This window comes from Danio rerio, chromosome 9, assembly GCF_049306965.1.
Source record: "Danio rerio strain Tuebingen ecotype United States chromosome 9, GRCz12tu, whole genome shotgun sequence".
NCBI classification, from domain to species: Eukaryota; Metazoa; Chordata; class Actinopteri; order Cypriniformes; family Danionidae; genus Danio; species Danio rerio.
Window position 1 is genome coordinate 39,396,416 of NC_133184.1, and position 24,136 is coordinate 39,420,551.

A 24,136-nucleotide genomic window follows, 5' to 3' on the forward strand; every position below is an offset into this window, starting at 1 on the left:
AAGATCTGCTTTTGTTTGCCGCACTTTAAGAACAAAAGAAAGAAATGCCCTCAGATCGCATCGCCTCGGTGAATCTTTTAAGACCCCCCTCCCTTTCCAGCTCAAGCTCACTTCACAGAGATAGACAAGTCCTACCTGCTTTCCATGTCTGAGGCTGCCTACTTCAAAAAGCTCCTAATAAAAATAGATTCCTTCACTTCGACTAATGGGGCTTTGCGACAAGCAGTGGGATTATTCATTATCATTCCAATTTCTGAAAGTAATGCCTCGATGAACCCCTTTCATGCCAAGTGCGAGCTCTACAGGTGAACAAGGTAAAAATATTCCACCCCCCTCCCCAAATGCTGTGAAAACAGAGTGCATGTAGAGGCAGTGTTAATCACAGCTATTGTGCTTCAGGGGCACTAGACAGAGACACAAATCTTGAAGTGGACTGTAAACGAGAAGAATAATTCACTTATTTAAATTCCAATCTTTGCCTCTTAGCTGACATTAAAAGGGATCTTTAGTGGCATTTTCATTAGGACACTAAAATAACAGGATACAGGCCCTTGTCTCCTGCTGCTTCTTTCTTTTTTCATCTGTATCAAAGAGAGCCAACGCAAGCCGCTGGATACCTTCCAAAAGCAAGGATCGGCGTGTACAGGAGAGGCCAGGTCTATAATTGGGTAAAGAACCGACCGGCTGCTCTAATCTCTCCTCCTAAATCATTAAGGAGAAAAACACAATTGTGCGAGTAATTGATGGCTATAGTTGTGGGCTGTTTTTCCCACATTTTCCAAGAACTGGCTTCCTGGTTAGAAGGAAGTTGATAACCCTGCCAACAAGATCAAGACCATCTCTGTGTTCTGGATGCTTGTTTATGCTTTTTTACACGGTTGTAAAAATACAACTTGTAAAAAGTTGAAATTATTATTATTATTATTATTTTTAGTTTGGCAAAAAATCTGTAAAAATGTCTGTGCAATTATTTAACATGTTTACTTAACCTAAATCAAAATTTTCTTCATTAAATTAAAAAGATTTGTTTTGTGAGAAAAACTTTGCAAGTTCACCCAAAAAAAAAGCTTCTGCCAACTTGTTACTTTAAGTTGAGTTAATCTCAGACCTCCTTACTTGAAAAAGTAAAGGTTGCAGTTTTTCTAACTCTGACAGCAATGACAAAAACAATAGTAACACCAATAATAATATTAATAATCCTAACATAATTAGAAATTATTATTTATTTGTAATGTATATATATATATATATATATATATATATATATATATATATATATATATATATATATATATATATATATATATATATATATTTATTTATTTATTTTTTATTTTTTATTTTTGGCTGGGCCTCAGATATGTGGATTTAATGTGAATTTTCATCTCACATTTACGAAGTTCGCTCTACAGAATGAAACACTTGTGCATGCATGTGGACTGTTAATTAGTAATTAACTGTTATGTATATAAGGAAGTCTTTTCCTAACAAAATTAAAATTAAAATTCAGATGCCTAAAAAGATCAAATAAGAAATCGAACTTTCAAAACAACTACCCAAATGATAAATCAAATGCTCAAACGATCAAATAATAAGTCAAAATAGATTCTCAAATGAGAAATCAAATGTATTTTGATATTTAATTTTTATGAACATCACAGTAAAATCCTGTAAAAATTAAATGACAAATCAAAATCAATCATTCATTTTCTTGTCTTCTTAGTTCCTTTATTAATCCCAGGTCGCCACAGCGGAATGAACCGCCAACTTATCCAGCAAGTTTTTACGGAGCGGATGCTCTTCCAGTCGCAACCCATCTCTGGGAAACGTCCACACACACACTCATACACTATGGACAACTTAGCCTACCCAATTCACCTGTACCACATGTCTTTGGCCTGTGGGTGAACGCAGGGAAAACATGCAAACTTCACACAGAAACGCCAACTCAGCCGAGGCTCGACCCAGCGACCTTCTTGCTGTGAGGTGACAGCACTACCTACTGCGCCACTGCTTCGCCAGACAAATCAAATTACAAACTGTAATTCAAATGGAGGAACCAGTTTCCTCCTGATTACACACACACACACACAGCTGGAAGCTTATGATGGACTGATTACTAAGACTATAAAGACATCTCATTCACACAGACTCTTTGCTGAGTCTTGTTTTTCCCTGTGAAGCATTACAAAGCACTTTCACTGTTTGTCCTGCCATGTTTCCATCCTTGTCTTGTTTACCATTATTGTTGTTTTTCCTCCTGTCCTGTTACTAATTCTGTGTCTAATAAATGTTTTGTGGACATTTGTCTCACATTTGTCAGCAAAGCCTAGATCGCTGATAATCGTGACATCTGGATTGAAGTTAGTTTTGTTAATGTGATTATCTATACACAGGTTTGATTAGACATAATAATCTATGTATCAAAAATGATACAACTGGCTTTTGAGAATTAACTTTTTCCCCCACACTTGAAGTAATTTACAAAGCATGCCTTTTTAATCACACACTTCAGCCAATAGCCTTGTCTGACAGAGTAAAAATGGAAGAGGTTTCAGCAATAACACAACTGTAAATATCTTTCAGAAATATGTGAATTGTAAAGATGATAATTTTCCTTAAGCCTGAAATCTTTTCCCTCACAGTGCAGATCTCTCCTGAGTTTAACTTCTGAATCATGACCCAGAAAGCAAGCTCCAACCCTCCACCACAGCAGCAAATCATTCCTGCTTTCTCAATCCTCTCCCTGAGCTCCACACATACACATATCTCATCTCCAACAGCATTTCACAATCATTCCTCCACTGGACATGCTAAAAACATGTGCACAAACATGCTCGCGCTCTCCAGAGTCGCTTTTAAGAATGCAGCTTACCTGCTATTCAGATTAATGTGCTTATCGAACACAATCGTGCGCTCTAGTGAATAAGAGCAGAGTACTTTTATCTCTCTTTTTTTATAACAGTCAAACAATTGAAAGCAGTCAGCCTAATTAAGACAGATGCATAGTCTCAAACAAACAGACCTTGGAGTTGGCGCCATTGTCCTGTGGCTGCCGTCATATTATCCAAGTGGATGCTGCACACTGGTGGTGGTGTGGAGAGACCCCTCTTCATGATTATAAAGCGCTTTGGGTGTATGGCCATACAGTATATGATAAATGCACTATATAAATACACATCATTACATTGTATGCAGTTTAGTAGCAGATGAATATAAAATATTTTGCTTAGAACATATTAAAAGTAATTTAAAGAGTTGTACTGAGGGGTTAGTCTACGTTAAAATAATAATAATAGTTTATTTGCATTTGAGACATTTAGTGGACTGACGGACGGACGGACGGACGGACGGACGGACAGACAGACAGAGATGGATGGATGGATGGATGGATGGATGGATGGATGGATGGATGGATGGATGGATGGATGGATGGATGGATGGATGGATGGATGGATGGATGGATGGATGGATGGATGGATGGATGGATGGATGGATGGATGGATGGATGGATGGATGGATGGATGGATGGATGGATGGATGGATGGATGGATGGATGGATGGATGGATGGATGGATAGATAGATAGATAGATAGATAGATAGATAGATAGATAGATAGATAGATAGATAGATAGATAGATAGATAGATAGATAGATAGATAGATAGATAGATAGATAGATAGATAGATAGATAGATAGATAGATAAATAGATAGATAGATAGATTTTTTTGATGGATGTATGCTGGAGGATGGAGTAACACATGTCCTTTCTTAAGCCAAATGACCAAAATTCAATGTCTAGTCAGTGTCTAAGGATAAAATAATTTTAATGTCCAATAATAACGTCAAATAAGGTTGATGTTTGGTTAATTTTAGGTAGAGCCAACATCTTAAACCAACATCATAATGATGTCAAATACTGACATCCAACATCTGATAGATGTCACAGTAGTAACGTCCACACAACGTTAAGCTGTAACATAATAAGATGCTGATAATTGGGTGATTTTAGGTGGATTATTGGACATTGAAGTTGGCCCGACGTTCTAAAGTCAAACCGATTTTTATTTCCAAAAAAAACGCTACATCGCCACAACATCTATGTGCAATTTGATTAGACAGGAAGCACAGAACTAATTTTTCTAATCCCCATAGACAAGAAAAAGTAGTGACTACAGGTTGAAGCAAACTAGTGGAGTAAAGTAAAAGAACACATTTTTAAAACGACTTAGTAAATTACAATTTCTGAGAAAAACTACTTAATTACAGTAATTTGAGTATTTGTAATTTGTTACTTTACATCACTGTTAACTATTTGTCATTTTTACCAGCAATCTGCATCAGGCGGTCAGCAAATGGACTCTGGGCATAGGTGGAGAGGGGAGATGGAGTAAATCAGCTGAAAGTCATGAGGGAGAGAGACAGTGGGAGAAGGCCAGGGAAAGGTGAGCGCAATGAGAAAAAGCACAAAAATTGGGGAGTAGATTTATGTTTCCACGGCTGCTCGAGTCCCAAGGAGCATTAGCTGAACTCATGAGCTGTAGACAGCTAATCTTTTGTTATGGGGAAATAAACACACAATGTTAGCCACCGTTTTACAGCCGCTGATCCAAGGCGGATGATAAAAGATCCAGTGGGCCCAAACCACGCGGCTTAATGACCCTGAGAGCAACACACAATTTATTGGCTCTCAGTCACCATCATCACTCCCTGCTAATAATTTATGATGAGAGAGAGAGAAGGAGCCGGACTCAATATAAGAGGACATAATATTACAGAATGACTTAAAACTGCTTTCATAACACCGTTCTGGCTCCATTTCACAAGTTCTCCAGCTGAGATGCTGTATACTTTTATATACAATAACAAGACGCTGTCTTTTTCGTTGTTGATTTTTGTTCGATTTATAAGACTGCATTAAGAAGGAAAATTCCATGTAGCTGTGAACAGTTGCATCACTTCAAAGAAAGACAGCAGACTAAGCACTGAATTAAGATGTGCCTGAAAGTAACACTTGCCAAGTGCCAAATAGAAGTACAAATCTATGTTTTTAAAACTCTAGCAGTGCCAGCGAACATATGGTTAGCTTGATAATCTTTCATCAACACTATCTTAGGTTTCAAACAAAAGTTTTTTGTTTAAAATATTTTTAAAAAATTGTTAAAAGTGAAAATGTATTCTTTACTGTATTCAAAATGTAATATTTCTTGATTTGTCATATATACTTTTTTGGCATTTTGATTAAACATAGGTCTAATAATAATTATATAAAAAGAAAATATATAATATAACATTTTTAACTGTTCCATTGTAATATTATTATTCATTTATATATTCCTTTCCCTTCGGCCTAATCCCCTTTATTCATCAGGGGTTGCCACAGCGGAATAAACTGCCAACTTATCCAGCACATGTTTTATGCAGCGGATGCACTTTCACAACCCAGCATTGGTAAACACCCATACAATCTCACATTCACACACATACACTACGGCCAATTTAGCTTATTCAATTCACCTAAAATGAACGTCTTTAGGACATTGGACTTAAATACACATAATAAACTGACAAAACGTAATATGGTCACGTTTCCTTGAAAGATCAGGTTGGAAAATCATTCATTCCTTGGAAAGTCCCTATAAAGACAGAGCTGTACAAGTGTAAGTGTGTGTGCGTGTGTGTATAATAGTGTGTGCATTTGAGTCCATGCATGTGAACTTATCTTTCTTAATGATCAGTAATATCTCTGGAGACCCTAGTCATCGGCAGGTTTGATAAAACATTATAGGGCTTGTGTAAACACGGAGTAAGAAAACTATAAGAAAAACAATGGTTCTTTTAACACTTGTCCAAAATGGTTCTCATGCATGCATGTGCACCATGTGAAAATAGTTTTAAAGCTATTTATTTTCTTTAACTTCCAAAAAATCCTTTAGCAAGACAACAAGTGTTAGAAATCCACTAGGAAGCACCTAAATCATCTCACTGTAATTGGTTGCAGCCCTCAAATTCTGAAATCCACAAAGCCGGAACCCAAAACAAGCAGCTCCACCTCTTCTCTTGTGTTCCCCAGAAACAGAAAACATCTCAAGCATGGCCAGTTCTGTTAAGATAACCCAACTCTACACAGATGTTCTGCCTCGCTGCCTGGAAAGTAGTCAAATTGACCTTAATTGGTTTGCATTTGAGAAAATGGTTGTTCTGCGAGCGCTACTTCAGTGAATTTGGTCATGGCTGCCTTGTGGCCGAGCTCTCCACCGTTCGGCCCCTTCTGCCGGGTGTGAAAGGCTCCTCTGTGTGACCAGCCAAGGATCTGCCAGGGGGACCCTTTCTTTGTTAGGTGAATGGGCACAGCTAGACCATCTTAAGGCACACTAATGTACCATGGCTGGACCACAAAGAGTGTGTAGTAATTTGCCAAGCATAATGGCACGTCTTTAATTCGGTCGAGGGGGAAACAGACCCTTAAAAGCGAGCTTACAGATGAGGAGTCCCATTCTAGTTCCTACTCTATTCATACCGTAAAAGGGCTTGTTTTCTTCCGGCTCATTGTCATCCTGAACCCAATGTCGGCAAACAACGCTGGGTCGAAATTAAAACAACGCCTGGCCTCACTAAACGGGCCCTGAAGACTATAAACATCTTCTCAGAAAGACACATTGATGGAGAGCAGCTGCTGAAATGATGTCATTTAGCGGGATTAAGTCACCGGCGGAATAGAGATTTGGGGAAAGTGCAGTGGAGAGTAAAAATATACATAGCACAGGAGGGAGGAAGAGAAATATTTGCAAAGTGCACAAGGGGCTCGAAGGGCTGGAACCCTGGCTGGCCTTCAGAGAATCTGGCGAGTGGGAAAGTGGCCCTTACTGCTCCACATGCAGGTGTCTGGCAGTTCATTATCTTCAATCCCCAGACAAACCAATGCGCTCCAAAGCAGAAATGAAAGACAAATCAAGAAGTTGCTGGATGAATTTTTTAAAACTCATAGAAATCACATTCCACCAGAAGGTCAAAAAAGAAAGCAAATGTTTATTTTGCTTAAAGTCACTAAAACAATTGGATTTATTTATTAGTATTTAAATTTTTACCTCCAATTACCATACAATATAGCAAAAGTCATGATGGGCTTTTTATTGTTTTTTTATGAGTATTTAGCATTTATTTATAGGAATTTATGCATCATGGAATTAATAATGTCTTTTACATTAACTTTATGCATACTGTAAAATAATTATGTGAAATGTGTAGTGAAAAGTAGTTGCCACAGCTCCATTTTACAGATTTAACTTGAATTTACAGTAGTAAAATATTTATTAACTGATACATTGCAAATATTCCAACCTATTTAAATGTTAATATACTTTTTGCAATTATAATTGTAATACACTTAATTATTTAATATGAATAATTTAATTTTGAAATACTAATACTGTAATTTGAAAATACATAAAAATCTAATATTTATGCAGTATTTATTGTATTGCTTACACTCTCAGAAACAAAGGTCTGCAAGCTATCACTGGAGTGGTACCTTTTCAAAAGGGACACATTTGTACCTAAAAGGTCTACATTAATACCTTAAGGGTACATATTAATACCTAAAAAGTACAAAAGTGTTCCTCTTAAAATCTTTAGGTACTAATATATACTTTTGAGGTACCAATATGGACCCTTTAAGTACAAATGTGTACCTTTTGAAAAGGTACCACCCCAGTGACACTCTGTTTAAACAAATACTTTTCACAAGAATTATCAGTTATCACTATATTGTGACATGAAAAATTGGGAGCTGCTAAACTAATCACAACAATTAATTCAATGCAAGACATAAATAAAAAATAAAATAATTGAATGTCTAATATAATGTAGGCAATATTCGACAACATCACTTTGGGTCCTATCATACACCCAGCGCAATAAGGCGCAAGACGTGTTTGGCAAGATTTGTTGCTATTTTCAGACCAGCGCAACCCTAATTTTCATGTTTTGCTACATGTTGTTTAAATAACAAATCCTTCTTCATCTCAGGTTTTTTTTCCAGTTTATTCATAACAATTAGCATTTTTATAAAAATGTTGTTATTATTATTAGCAGTCTTATTTATTATATGCATATTTATATTTGGTTTAATAAAAACACGTAGATTTGTCCATCTGTTGGGTTTTGGAGACGTATACATCACCATATGGGACATAAGAACTGGACGTGTGTTTGGATAGGTGGTTTTTTGACCACACTATTATTATTGTTCATTTATTTATTTGTTAGAAATTAGAACAGAATTTACAAATAGTTTTGTAACAAATCTTTGGGCTAACAAACTAAATTAAATATGTAGCTAATGGATGTCTTCTGTGGAGTGCGTACAACACTGTTTTTTTTTTTATCCACAAAATTAAGAGTAAAGAGTAAAAGTAAAGTAAAGAGAAAGTAAAGAGGCCAAATGGATGTGGTTTGTTCTTTATCCTTGTGCTACAGATGGCCTGTTTAACTGTTTTCTCGCTGAAGTGTTTATTTGTTTTTATATTTACAAGGTTCGCCATGTAAAAAGCAAATGTGCCATGGCACATCACAACTGACTCTTAAAAGGAATGGGAGATGAGATTGGTTTAAAGCACCTTATGCTCAAAACACCCATAGCTTATTAAAAGAATAAGCACAACCCTGTTAGACCATGTGCCGCAGCGCAAAACATATTTTTCTATCCTTAAGTGGTTTTGGACACGCCCTTAATGCTTTTGCGCCATGTGCTTTAGACTTTGCACCTAGATTGTTAAAATAGAGCACTTTATTTGGAAATAGTATACTTCAGTGATGAGAAATCAGCATTTTTAATAATAGTAATTACTCAATAACTTTTTAATAGTCTTTGATCAGTTGACAATGTAGAATTAACTTTTAATCCGTTTTAAACCACAAACTTCTAGCCAGTTTGAAGACAGTCTCATGGTGTACAGAAAGTCATATACTGAAAGAACCGCATGTACCCTCGTTAATGACTGTGAAAGCAAAGGTGCATTTTCAGAAATCAATTTTAGTGCAGTTTCTTCACAGAATGTGATACTTTCTCACCAATACGCCAAATGTATTTTCAGAAGAACTCAGAATCATGTAAAAGAGCTTGTTGATTTGTCAAACACATCGACATACAAGCTGTAATTAGCTTACAAACAGCCAATTAAATATGTCAGCTTCTCTTTTTTTCCCTTTGTGGACAAAGTCTCAGGCTTGTGGTGCTCCATAAATGGCTGCAATGAAAGTTTCATCCCTTTCTCTTTGCCAGAACCCTCCTTTTCAGAACACTCAATTTCTGCCGCAGAATAAAGGGATTTGACTTGAAAGGCTCTCTGACTTTGTCCACGGTTACAGAGACAGAGAGGAGCGCAAGGGTGACAAAAACAAAAAGACAAAAAGAGAAAGAAAGAGAATCTGAGGAAAACCTTACGTAGATTCTCCAGGAAGATCTCCATTAAAACTTCAGAGTTTCTGTGGAGGAAAGTGGTACTTTCTGAATGAAGCAGATTTTTAGAAGTGGAACTTTAAGAACAGTTTTCCCTCAAAATTTGCAAATAAAATAGCAAAATGCATTACAAACATGGATGAATGTGCATTTCATGTCAAATGGTGCCATTATTTTTGTGCCAGATCTTTTTTCTAAGTGTAATTTGTTCAGGGCTTAATTATGAACTATAAAATAATCACTTCATTACATCAAGGAAATTGCATAAGAACAACTGAATAGGAACAACTGTTGAATGTGGTTTTAATTTAATTCAAACCCAGAAAATATAGTAAATTTAGTAGCAAAGGAGTGCTTTTTTATCATCTGAAACAAGCGTCTTATATTTCAAAGCAGTTTATAAAATCTAATTCACATCAACAAGTAAAACAAGCCGAAGCGGTATCTGTTTATAAATGAAAGCTAAACATAAGTATTAGTAAAGCACATTGTCCACACACCAGTGGCTTCAAAACTATAACATAATTTGTTATAATGAAACAACTATAGTTTTCTTTACCGCTATTTTATATTCCTTTTTCTGATCTGAATACTGTTAAATGTGAAGGATTAATTAAAGAGTGGCAGTGGGTAATATAAGTTTATAACAGATGTTTTAACAGTAGTGTAAAAAGTATTGTAATTTATCTTGCATGCAAATTGTTAATAAGTTGCTTTACCTCCAGTTACCATAAACTTTTGCAAAAGTAACAATACAGACCTGGGCATTTTACGGCCTGCAGGACTTCTCTGTGAAGTATTTATTTTATTAAAAATTCCACCGCAAACAGAGTCTTGCAATGCGCAGGTCAGATATTGTGATTCAACCAAATGGGGACTTTAGCATTTGGCGTCTTTTTAGTACTCAGTTTCCTTATTTCAAATGGAGTTGTGCCTGTTCAGAGCACAATTAGAAAGGGATGCACATGCGGTGTGTCATGCTTCTTTCCAAGAGCAGCGAGTTGAAAAAAAATCTAAAGATTTCAGTGCTGCGACCGAACCATGAGTCATGTGTCAGGAACCAACCAGGCAGCTTCACACTTAGTATGGAATTACACAGTAATAAAGGTAGACTATTTACCTCAGATTAACGATTTAACAAATCCAGAATCAAATCCTCTCTCAATGATCACATATCCACCTCACATTGACCTGACTTCAGTGCACTTTATTCATTCATTCATTTTCTTTGCAGCTTAGACCCTTTATTAATCTGGGGCCGCCACAGCGGAATGAACCGCCATCTTATTTAGTATATGTTTTACGCAGCAGATGCCCTTCCAACTGCAACCCATCACTGGAAAACACCCATACACTCCCATTCATACACATACTGTACACTAAAGACAATTTAGTTTACCCAATTCACCAATACCACATATCTTTTTTTCCTTGAGGGGAAACTGGAGCACCCGGAGGAAACTTGTTCAGCCCAACACAAGTTCGAACTCTCTCTCAAAAAAAATCTAAATAAATAAAAATAAATAAATGAATGATTTTTTTTAAAGGGATGGTCCAGAGTGTATTTTTGTTGTGTTTATAAGATGCAAAGCAATGTGTACTCATGCTTCATTTTGTAAAAAGTCATGTTATTTTTTCATATATCTTACTTTGATTATACAGCTACTCAGCTAACGCGACTATCATAGTTCTTAGTTCCTCTAAAAACCTGCCCTTAAGAGGCTCCGATTGGAACATAATGTGCTGTGATTCGCAGATCGGCTCCATGTCACCAGGAAGCATCACGTCCAGTCATGCCTCTACATGCACATGCTGTGCCTCTGCAGTGTAAATACTGTCAGTCAGTCTAGCCATGTCAGTGTGATCCTTTTGAAGCCCAAATACAGAAACAAAACAAGCTCTGTGGAAATAGAAGCATTGGGACATCATTTTAGCTTTCTTGGCTATAACATATGCACATAACCTGAAGCGTTTGTGATCTCACTAACCCGGATGTATTTTTTTGTAGTGCCGAAACTTCGTTTGCTGTAGGCTTTCCTAAGCTAACTCTGTAAAAGCCAATGTCTTCCTTTGCATTGATCTTTGAGCGTATTACATTCAGAGATGCTGTTTATGTTCACACAGCTACATTACGCATCAACTAAAGTTTAAAACATGATATCATAGTAGACCACCCCTTTAAACAAATAAATTGTATTGATCTGACCCCCTATAACCACCCTAGAGTCTAATGTGGCCCCTTGGAAAATTAATTGCCACCCCTGGTCTATTATATTCCCATTATTTATTCTGTAAAACAAATATGTGAAATTTCAAAATAATATATAAAAAAGCAATCATTAAAAGTCTATGTGGAATTATTAAGGAATGTTATGAGTGTGGGTTATAAGGCTGATTGTATAGAAATGTTTTAATTAACAATTTGGTTGGCATTAAAAAAATACCTTATACATCTTCCAGCCTAAACAACGACGAATGAAGTTCTGCACAAGACTTTTGGCCAGCGGAGAAATTAAAATGGTCGTGCCCAACTGAGTCTGGTTCTCTCAAGGTTTTTTTTTCTTCACTCCCATCAGGTGAAGTTTTTTTTCCATCTCCGCTGTCGCCACTGCCTCGCATGGTTCAGGATTGGTAGAGCTACGCATCGATGAATTGGCTCTTCAGTGTTTGAACTCTCAGTAATGATTAAATCACACTGAACTGAGCTAAACTGAACTGAACTGAACCTAAACACTAAAACCTGAACCACACTGTTCCAGTTACTGAACCACACTGTTCCAGTTACTATGACCATTTATGTGAAGCTGCTTTGACACAATCTACATTGTAAAAGCGCTATACAAATAAAGCTGAATTGAATTGAATTGAACCAAAATATAGTATTCATTCCTCACGGTTGAACCAAAAAAAAACTCAAATTTTGATCTCACTTGTAGTTGCCAACCACATCCTTTTCATTCCCTTCTTCTCTCGCTCACTTGTAAGTTGCATAAAACAGGTTTGTTCAATCAATAATACTTGTGCTGCACTGAGAACTCCAGCGAAAATTATGCAAAGCATGATGCAAAAAGAAAGAAGGCTCTCAACATGTGAACATGAGTGGTTATAAGAGATCCATTTGATTGCATCTTAATACCAGGTGGAAATGGAGCCCTTTTTCTTGCCCTTATACTATGCAAGTTTGACAGTAAAGGCTGTCGCGATAACTGCAATTTTTAAAATGCAGCTTTATTGTCATGCTAAGCACAACCACAGAAACCTCTTTTCTTTTTTTGCACTTCATCAACGGGCACTGAATGTTAAAGAAGAACTAATTAGCCCTTTTTTACAAAATGTAAAATAAGTCTCCGTTGTCCCAAGAGTGTGAATGTAAAGTTTTAGCTCAAAATACTCCACAATGTAATGCTTTATATCTGCCCCTTTGAAACTGGCCCTTTTAGGCTTCTAACTGTGCCCTTTTGATGACTGTCACTTTAAACTGAAATGAGATTGTGCTCTTTTTAAAAGAGGGTGCAGCTACAAATGCCTATGAGTCATAGCGGCAGTTTTAAAAACAATACCATGCTAATGAGGGACAGATTGTAGGTGGGGCTTACCCCTCTGATGACATGTAAAAAGGGAGAAATGTCAATCAAAGTGTTTCGCAGAATATTTTTATAAAGTGTGATTATAAAAAATAAAAATTATACATGTTTACCATTAGAAGCTGGTTATTTTCACAGACAGCTGAGTTTAAACCCCTTATAAAAGTGATTTTTGCATAATAGGTCCCCTTTAAAAAAATGAATAATGAATTCAAGAGTGTTTTTTAATGTGATTTTTTTTCCAGCCTTCAGTTTGTATCTACAATTTTTGGAATGATGAAATGGCAGATGCTCTCGTCCCAAAACCCAAAGTTGTGTAACCAATTAGGCAATAAGTTGTTTTCACATGAAGTGATTAATGCGCGAGACTCAAATAGAAGGCAGGAAGTGGTTCTTCTACACCTTCAAACAATTCAAATAAGTAGCAGCTTGTACCCGGAAACAGTATTCCATACATCACCACTTAACAAGTGGATAGGCTATGCAGTGTGTAAACTTTATACACATGGGTGTTTGCCAGTAATACGCTATTGAACCATTTACCACAAGAGAAATTCCCTACCCACAACAGCCCTATCAACAGAGGAACTTCTAGTCAGGTGCAACATTCTGGAAAATCCAGTGTTTTCTACTTCTGTGTTGGTCATGACAGCCTAGTTTTTAGAAACAGCTCCAGATCAGGCAGTGGCACCTGCTCTGTTGGTGGAAAAGGGGCAATAGCGAGGTGCTTCAAAGGTCCTTTTGTTCCTCATGTCTCATTCGGATAATGTCATCTTGCGGAGTGTGTACAAAAAGTAGAAACCTACTTACAGAGGCATCACGAGCATGTCATCTTTGAAGCTGCAGGGTTATTGCAGAAACCGCTAGCAATCCTTCTGTAGCCTCTCCTTCTGCAGAGAGAATCAGAGGAAGTACATAAGTGTTTTATTGAGTAAAGCACAAGACAGAAGGTACATGTGTCCTTATAAACAAACCGCAATCCCTCTCAGTGGAACAGAAACAGGCACTGGAACTTGTCTGAAAAGGAGATTTGAGAATGGAGGAGCACCAGGAGCAGCTACAACACTGGGTTTCCAGCCTTTTTTGTATGCTGCGCCCCTATGACCTACATTATTTACTTGAAGTACCCCCTGAGATTTTAAGTAATGCATTAGCGAGCAAGGCTAACAACTGACTCAAAAGAGCTTTCTCAAACACTCTTACCACTGCTTAAACACCATACTGATCTTCCCATGTTTACAGGGATAGTTTATCCAAAAAAAGTGAATATCAGCTGCTAATTCACCCTCAGGAATGTGCTCAGGACTGGATTAAATGTAATGATTCTTGCACTGATTGATTGTTTTCACTTCATAAGGTATTCATTAATTGTACTGTACATTAATGTATTTTTATGAGCCATTGGTATTCATTTTAATTTGCCTGTCACAGTAAGCACAGGACGACAACATGATGTCAGATTGACATTGTACCCCACCGTCGTGAGATGTTGCATTTTGGGTGGATATAAAAATAGGCTTGACGTCAGAACCCAATGTGAGACCGACGTCAGTGTCCAATGTTAGACAGATGTTGGGTTTTGGTCTATTTCCAACGCAATCTAAAAACTACTAAATATCAACGTCTAATGATGTTACAGCTTGACATTGCGTGGACGTTACGGCTGTCATATCTATCAGAACCTAAATTCTGGTTGCTATACCGGAAAAATAAATGTCAGTATTTGATGTCATTGTGATATTGGTTTAAGATGTTGGCTTTTGATCACATCACTTTCCAACAAAAACTACAATCAACCTCATTGACATCGTTACTGGACATCAAAATAGCATTAGACGCTGACTAGACATTGAATTTTGGTTACCTGGCATCACAACGTGTAACCTAATATTAAAGTCATATGATGTAGCGTGCCTGTTGGGTGGTTTGTATTTTATTCTGAAAGTACCGGTATCGCTTGACTCATACTTTATGAAAGTAATCACCAAAGTCTTTGATTTTAAATGTTTTACAGACTGTACTAAAGATAACATTAATTTGGATCATGAATTGTCTGAAGGTAAATTAGTAAATTAACATTTTTCAGGTTTTATTTCATTTTGAATAAACTATTAATAGTCAGTGTTGCATATACAGAACCATTCAAAAGGGGTCCATATGTTTTAGATACATTTACAATTAATTTTTTTTAAACATTCTAAATGTCTTTACCACAATTTTTGATAGAATTTAATTTATTTAAAGGGCACTTATTTTAGGCCAAGATTTAGGATAATTTTTTTGTGTGTGTCTCTTTCAAGAGTTCCCACTTAGATATGCTTGCCATTTATAGCAGGTTTGGCATGCTGTCCCGGGAGAGAACCCTGAGTTCGGAGATATTTGAGCCCAGGGCTTCCACCCGGTCAATAAGCATATCAGGTAAACAGCACAGTGACAGACATGAAAGAAGTGGGTCTCATGTAACGTTTGTGAGAAATATTACGGTAGAAATTTCCCAATGAGTATTTGATGTATTTGTTGTGGAGTTATTTTAAACCTTTTTGCAACGATGTGTTACACACAATTTCGTTACAAAGTTTACGCATGCACACACAACATGTTTAACTTTGCACTGTTTGTGCACTGCAAATGTGACAGGATACACGTTAATATCCACTGCTGTATGGATATCTGTTATGTTAGTGTACAAAATAAATTTTATTTAACAATACACAAACCGAGATTAAATCGTCTTGTTTTATAATTGTACTGACACATGGCTGTGGTGATAACGACGGTAAAACTGCTGTAATTCATTAATATGCACTTTAAAATGTTTTAAACTTGTAAAACTCATTCTTGATCACATTTGATGATGATTGATGATCACAGGGAGCTGAACAGATCTTTTAATCTCAGTTACTTTGCGCTCGTCCGGTCTTGTTTATATGATTATAAACGTTACTACAGAACTTCTGACAATCAATTTGGTGGGTGGGGAAACCACACTCCGATGTCACATTGCGGTGGGCCTCAAAATGAGAGGGATACGGATCCTATTTTAATGTCAGAAAAATGTAAAAAAAATAAATAAATAAATAAAAATAAGAGACTTATTGTCTTTATACCACCCAATATGACGGTGGACACACTTAATATGTTTTCATCATATGTGCCCTTTAATCCATATTCATAAAAGTATGATATTTAAAAAAATCAGGAACTCCTAAAAAGTACTGCATTGCAGGGTCATCGTTTTGATTAATTTAAGCTAATTGTTATTGTTACACATGAAACAGTTGTATGTAGCACAAGAAGAACCTCCAACTTATGATTTTTTGCAGCAAAAACTGAAATTCTAAAAATCCCAAATAAACTTAGTCAATAGTTAAAATGTAAGAAGCATTTATTTTTCCATGAAGAACATTTTCATTATTAAATAAGCCATGGATGTTACGTGTTCATTATAGAACCATTGATGCCACTTTTATTTAGAACCTTTATTTTCAAGAGTGTGTATTGAAAGCAAGAATGTTACACACAACTTTCCATAAAACACTTCTAAAATTTAGATACTGTAATACAAAAACACACACACACACACACACACCAGCACATATATTACGTACTGTAAAATCTTTAATTACAAAGCAAACACATACATGTTTCTTTGGCCACTTCATGATTTCAGATTAAATTAATTAACCATATACAAGTTTAAGATAAACAAAACCACCTTTTTGAGCTCCACTCACTTATCGAGTTTAGCAATTAAAAGAGCACCACAGCATCCCACAGCTTGGACAATATTTGTCTCAATGCTGATAAGAGCAAAGCCCAGTTGTTCAGCACTTAATTAAGATTAGGACGAGCAAAGAGAGAGGCTGCCCTACTTCATAAGCCTTCTCCCGGCCAGGCACAGCGGCTTTGTGCTCTCTTCGTCTCTGAGGATCTAGCAAAGGTTAGTCCACCATTGTATAGCGAAAAAGCAGAGAGACACTGGGCCAGAGTAATTAAGGAGTAAATAATGAAGCCCTTCAACGAACCCCTGCTCCTATGATCTGATTGACCAGTGTGCCAAGGCCATGTTCAATAAATCAATTAGCAACCACTGAGAGCTACTGCCTTAAAAGGTCACCGACACCGAGACGTTTGAGCCACAGGCCGAACTACTACAGCAGATTCCACAGGTGGTTTATCTTCCTACAAAAGCCCTTTTTATGACACTAAATTACACTTCTTTTTCCTGTTCGGAGTATTACCTTGAAATAGATCTTTTAATTCAATTTTAATGTCTTTATTAGGAAACAGGCTTGCAGCTACCAGGGCTGGATTATGGATCAGATAGCCAATGAGGCCAGTGCCCTGGAGAATTCACAATGCCAATGGCCATCAAAGCCTCGGGACATTTGGAAAAAAAAGCTGACTGAGATGAATATAGTGAAAGCTGACCACTAACCCTCCAGGCCTATAAATAAAGTATGATCTGAACAAATCTGGAGAGTTTTTTTCTTTTGTGGAATAATACTTTGAGAAATTTCTTGCGTGTTATTTTTTTTTTTTTTTTGTTCATTCAATGAAAACTAATTGGATTTATTGGTGTACCCCAGCGACTCTCAAGGTCCTGAAATGCACACAGCAAAGTTTCGTTTGTCTTGCAGAGGTACAGTACATACTGTTAAATTAATTTTGAGACACCTTTCCAGTGCCAACTGCAAGTGAACATCCTGAACATGAGAGCAGCACTTCGGTGAATATTATAAGTCACTCTTTATAATAAGCTTTCTTAATTTAATTTATTTACTAACATGGACTAAAAATGTACAATACTTGTATAGAAATTATTAATCATAGTTTACCATACACTAATGCATTATTGAAATCAATGCACCACACTGTAAAACCCAACAGTCAACTTTATCAAATGAAATGAATGTAGTTCTCATTTCTCATTCTCATTTTCTCATTTAACTCGATACTGAAAGTTAATTCTATTCGAAGAGAGTTAAATTGAGTAAGTTCACAGTACTCATATGGTTTGTAGAAATCGGTTTCCTCAAACAGTTTAAGTTGCCTTAACTTATTGGGTTTTTCAGTACTCAGTTAGTTTAAGTTCTCTTTATTTATTGGGCTTTACTGTGCTCAAATTGCTTCGTTCACTCAAATGGAGTAAGTTCACATTACTCATTAGGATTCGTTTTTGAAACTTAATGGTTTGTTGCATTCGTTTTGTTTTGTTTTTTTCTCAAATGGTTTGAGTTACCTTAACTTATTGGGTTTTACAGTGCATGAGGCTCTGCACATTTGCACTACATTCAAGTCACGTCACAACTATTAATGTAGACAATTCGTTATGTACACAATTTAATAAACAGCTTAAGAAAAGCAGGTTTAAAGCATTATGCATTTAAGAAACTGTATTAGAGTGGCTTTCAATCAGCTAAGTTGCAATGTAAAAAAATGTTTGTACACTCTAATAAAATATCGGGGTTCAAGTTATGTTTTAAACTAAACATTGGGTTTAACAGTCTGTATTTTACCCACATCTGAATTGAAAAATCCTATTCTTTTTACATGTTTCAACTAAGAATACTAGTTCAACAGATGTTATTAGCACCATTTATTCAAATCACAAATTCAGGCAACAATTTTAAGAACATCTGGGGAACAGTAACAGTCTCTGAACTTACAAGGTCTGAACTAAAAAAAATTTCGGCTACATATGCTCAAGCACTGAGCAAACAACAAATGGCGTCAATATATGCTCAAAAAGCGTTCTGCAATACTGAAAAAATGATGATCCTGACCTTCATTATCAACACCAAAGTGTCATATATTGTCAGACTGTGCTTAATATTTCACAAATGTTTAACAAGTAAACAACTGCAACATCAATGTCTTCTCTAAAGCTGCTCTCCAGTGCTTTAATGTTCACTCAAGTCAGATCTCAACAGAAAGAACAGAAAAAAAAATCCACTGAACAAATTTTTACTAGTTGGAAAAATCATTTTCTGAAGTAGTTTTTTTCAAGCAGTTTCAAACTTTTGAGCAATGACTATTTAATACCCAAGACGGGTCATTGGTATAGTTTTGAATGGGGAAAAAGGCAACAGTCAACACAGACTAGCTCTAGTAAAGGAGCCATTCATTGATCTGATCGATTCTCCAGACGTGTGTTCTTTATACAATTTTTGCAGCTTCATGGTTATCATTTCATTTTAGGGACCGTACATGCACCAGAATTAGAAAAAAAAGCTGAATAATAGCAAATAACTGCCTCACAGACATAATAAGCAATATATCTACATAAAGCTTGTACTTTTAAATGAGCCAACTCCATTTAAAAGAAACATGCTCTAGTTTTGTAATCAGATTTCACCATATGAACCAAACAGCTCAATAAGGGAATACAATCAACAGACACTTTATTAGATACACCTTAATAGTACCGGGTTGGGCCCCCTTTTGCCTTCCTTCGTGGCATAGATTCAACAAGGTATTTGAAATATTGCTCAGAGATTTTGGTTTATATTGACATGATAGCATCACACAATCACTGAAGATTTGTCGGCTGCACATCCATGAATCTGCAAATCTCCCGTTCCACCACATCCTAAAGGTGCTCTATTGGATTGAGATCTGGAGATCTGGCACCAACAACCTTGCCACGTTCAAAGTCACTTAAATCACCTTTCTTTCCTATTCTGATGCTCTGTTTGAACTGCAGCAGATCGACTTGACCATGTCTAAATGCCTAAATGCATTGAATTGCTGCCATGTGATTGGCTGATTAAAACGTAAACGAGCAGTTGAACAGGTGTACCTAATAAAGTGGCCAGTTAATGTAATTCATTAGTTTAGAATGATTTAAGTTAATTTTTAGAGGCATACATCTGTATAAAATATGATAAATAAATTACAAGCATAACAAAATACAAGTACTTTGTGTTTATGAACAGTCTAATAATATTCACGTAAATATATTAAATAGCAAAATAATTATAAACTAACAAGCAATTAATCTTTGCTAAAGCTACAAATTTTATTGTTTCTTATGCCTGAACGTTTTAAACTCATTTGGAATGTTAAAAGAATACAAATGATAAACATTAACTCAATTTCAGTTAAAATGTGCAATTAATCCACAAATCACATGCATCCCTGGTCTGCTATAATCCCTACTTGAAATCACACATCCTGCAATATGACTTTATATTGCTCAGTCCTGAAACATTAAATAATAATAATACCCTGGCAGAGGCTACAGACTAACTTGACCTATAAAAAACTAAATGAAAACGTTAGCATAGAATAAAACACTTTGATCTGTGAGCATTTCCTTTAAGATTTTTCCGCGAAATGCTACATAAGAGTTATTCTATAATCAAACCGCAGAAAATCCCTCAGGACATATGAGTAATCGTGGTTAATGATATGCGATAAGCTTTATTCAAGGGTCTCTCTGGGTAATATCAAGTTTAAGGTTACAATTCGTAGCTTTACCGTTTAATGCTTTTTCACAGCTGGGAATAAGCCCGGCAAAAAATTATTCATTAAAGGATGACTAAAGGATGACTAAATGAGGCTTATGCTAATCAGCGTGTTGAATGCGACGAACTGCGCGCTGTGGCAAGAATACGATGTGCCGGCTCAATCCTAAGCACGGAGATGCTCGGGTGGGGGAATGGCAGCCCACTGTGGGCGTACTCTCCAAACAACCAGGTGTTCACTGTGGGATAAACATTTGCTAACAGGCTCCAACAAGATCCCCAGGGCCTGAGATTAAGGGAGTCGAGCGAGCTGCACATTCTGAATGCTGCTGCAGGTGGGAAGGAGGGGGTGAGGAAGGCTAAGGTTTGATCTCAGAGTTTTAATTTGACTGTGGCAAAAAAAATGATTGTGTCATTTCAGCAGTAGGAAGATATAAAAGTTGCTCCTTGCATGTTATGTACTGCAGGCCTTCCAGCTGTGAAGGAGAGCACAAAAAAGTAGTTGCTGTTACACTGGATTTGACAACAGCTTGAATACAGTTATGCTAACCTTAGCCAATAGTTCCCAAATGTGTTCACACTTGGCAGGTTTGGTTCGATATAAACAAACTATGGCACAGTTACTCCGATATGCTGTGTTCACACTGCATTATTTTCAAAAATGTTTGGTACCCGCTGTTTTCAAGACCATCTGGGGTAGGCTTGGGCGGTAATATGGTAATAGAGTATACCGCAGGATCTAAAAATAGCAACGGTATCAGTTTCAATATCATTAAACTGTCATAGAAAACAATGCACTTACATAGGAGACAAGGATTAAATATTAAATATGATTTATTTATTACCTAAAAATGTGTATGTGTGGTTGTCATCACAGGACATCATGGAGGAGAAAGAGAAAGGTGGGGAAAGATGGCAAGTCACACACCAAGTAACCTGGTGTCAAAAAAAGAACACAACTTCTGCAGTTTGGCAGTATTTCGGGTTTCACCCAAACGAGAAGTGTGGAATTTGCAAATTGTGCAACAAAAAGGTGATTGTGAGAGATTGAAATACCTTAAACCTAAGGTTGCATATACAGCATTCAGCTTTTGAACGGTGTAGGCACAAGCCAACAGTTTGATGACGCTATCTAAGCCTTACATCATAATTTCTTTTTATTGTGCACGGTAATACCGAATACCGAGGTAAAACTGGGAGGAGGTTTGACGATATCAAAATGTAGATACTGCCCTAGCCTAATCTGGGGTAGCATTTAGTTGCTGCTACTGTACACTATGTTCATATTGCATAATGGATTGGCGGCAGGAGGTTACACACTGCTTGACTTTACTATAGAAAGAATCACCTACAGTTCTGTCTGGCTTGAAAATTGTGTCTGGCACAATCAATCATATGCGAGAAGTGATAAAGAAATAATCTGTGGTGTAAAGTAACAAATTACAAATACTCAAATTACAGTAATCGAGTAGTTTTTAATCAGGAATTGTAATTTACCAAGTAGTTTTAAAAATGTGTCCTTTTACTTTCCTTTGAGTACATTTATAGTGCTGTATCTGTATTTTTACTCTACTTCTTTCCCTCAACTTGCAGTCACTACTTTTTTATTTCTTGTCTATGTTGACTGGCTAACGTAGAAAATTTAGTCCTGCGATTTCTGTCCAATCAAATCGCACATAGGAAGTAAGTCGCATTAAGCTGAACAACCTCAAGACATGGGCTGCAAACCTTTTGGAAGCATAAAAAATGAAGATGTCTAAAATCTATACACACAATGACCCTGAGACTGTTTATAGACTGCATATAACTGATGAGAAAATGAAGGATGTCGACTGTATGATGACTGAAATCACCAAACAGTCTTAAACAATCAATAAATGGAACGAATGAAAAATGGAAGGAAGGATCGAATGAAAGAAGGACCAAACTAATGAAGGAAGGATGGACCAAATGAATGAAGGAAGGATTCAAGGAAGGACTGAACAAACCAAGGAAGCAAGGAATGAACGAACAAACAAATGAATGAACAACGGAAATAATAAAGAAAGTAACAAAAAGTTAAATGAACGAATGAATGTGCGAACGAATGAGGGAAGGAAGAAACGAGGATCTAAGTGAATAAGGGAAGGATTGAAGGAAGAACTGAACAAACTAAGAAAAGTAAAGATTGATTGAACGAATGAATGAGTGAATGAACAATGGACCTAATGAAGAAAGGTACAAAAAATTACACAAATGAATGAATGAATGAGCGAACGAATGAGGGAAGGAATGAACTAAGGACCAAATAAATAAGGAAAGAATTCAAGGAAGGACTGAACAAACTAAGGAAGGAACAAAGGAACGAAAAAATAATTGAATGAACAAAGGGCCTAATAAAGCAAGAAACAAAAATATGAACGAATGAATGAACGGACGAATGAAGGGAGGAATAAAGGGAGGACCAAATGAATGAAGAAAGGAAGAAACGAACAAATGAATGAATGAAGGACAACAAAAAACAATGGAAGAAAGGTTGGAACAAACAAATACAGAAGGATCACTAGATGCACTATAGAATGTTACGTTTACACATTCCTGCACAAACTGCATGTAAACGCATCAGATTTTTTGTGTAATACTCACTACTCACTACTCTTGAGTACTTTTAAAAGGGCTACCTTTTACTCATACTTTGAGCAATATTTACAACAGATACTTTTACTCTACTTGTACTGAAAAATCCTACTTAAGTAAAAGTACCACTACTTGCTTAACAACGTAGTGGTACTTTTACTTGAGTAGGATTTTTCAGAACTCTTTCTACCACTGGAAATAATGCAAGATCACACATGAGATCCCATTGTGGTACATCTCAGACAGAACATCAAAAAATAAACAGGTGCTCCTGCTAAAGTGTTCCACTTACAATTTAATATGTGTATTGAAAAAGCATTATCTTCCATTAGATTTACCCAGTGGACCCATCCCTTACAGCTTAACACACTCCTAAACCTACAGTTTCTATACAAACAAAACTGTCCCTAACCTTACTCTTATACCACCTCAATTGCATGATAAGGGTTTTGCAACATTGTGCTTATTTTTTGATGTAAGTGCCAAGTAGTTAAAGCCATTTAACATAAAATGAGACCAATTCAGGATTTCAAGTATCATGGCAAGTGGTGCAGCTTTTTTCATCACCTATAGTATGTTCACATTAAGGGTTAAAATTTTGTATATGTGTCCAGATCAGTCTTATATAGGATTCACGACAATGTGACCCAAGTCCAAACCATTTGAGAATTAATCCATCTCTACACATAGCCTAAAGTCAATGTCACCCCACATTGAAACGCAATGTTATTTTTCTCCATAATCATTAAAATAACTGCTGTGGGCAACAGCATTTACTGTCAGAAAGAAAATGCAATATTAGCATGCAGCGTCAACATGCTATTTGTGAATGCCAACACACATGCTGTTATAATTCTTTTTGCAAATATGCCCATGAAGGAGCTTAGCGGTCCATTCATACCAATGACAGATAAGTCATTTACATGCATGTATATGGAAAATCATTACAAGTCTGAATGGGGAGAAATGGAATTGTGCATTTAGACCTATATTGTGAACATAGAC

General features: G+C 36.4%; 1 protein-coding gene across 3 annotated transcripts in view; it reads right to left on the bottom strand.

Annotated features, from left to right (window-relative positions):
- Positions 1-24,136, bottom strand: part of sema5ba (sema domain, seven thrombospondin repeats (type 1 and type 1-like), transmembrane domain (TM) and short cytoplasmic domain, (semaphorin) 5Ba) — a 273,644-nt gene that overhangs the window by 208,365 nt on the left and 41,143 nt on the right. For all 3 annotated transcript variants that reach the window (XM_005167866.6, XM_679287.8, XM_073912922.1), the window contains exon 2: positions 13,857-13,936. The gene's annotated coding sequence lies outside the window, so the exon portion shown is untranslated. The remainder of the gene's footprint in view (positions 1-13,856; positions 13,937-24,136) is intronic.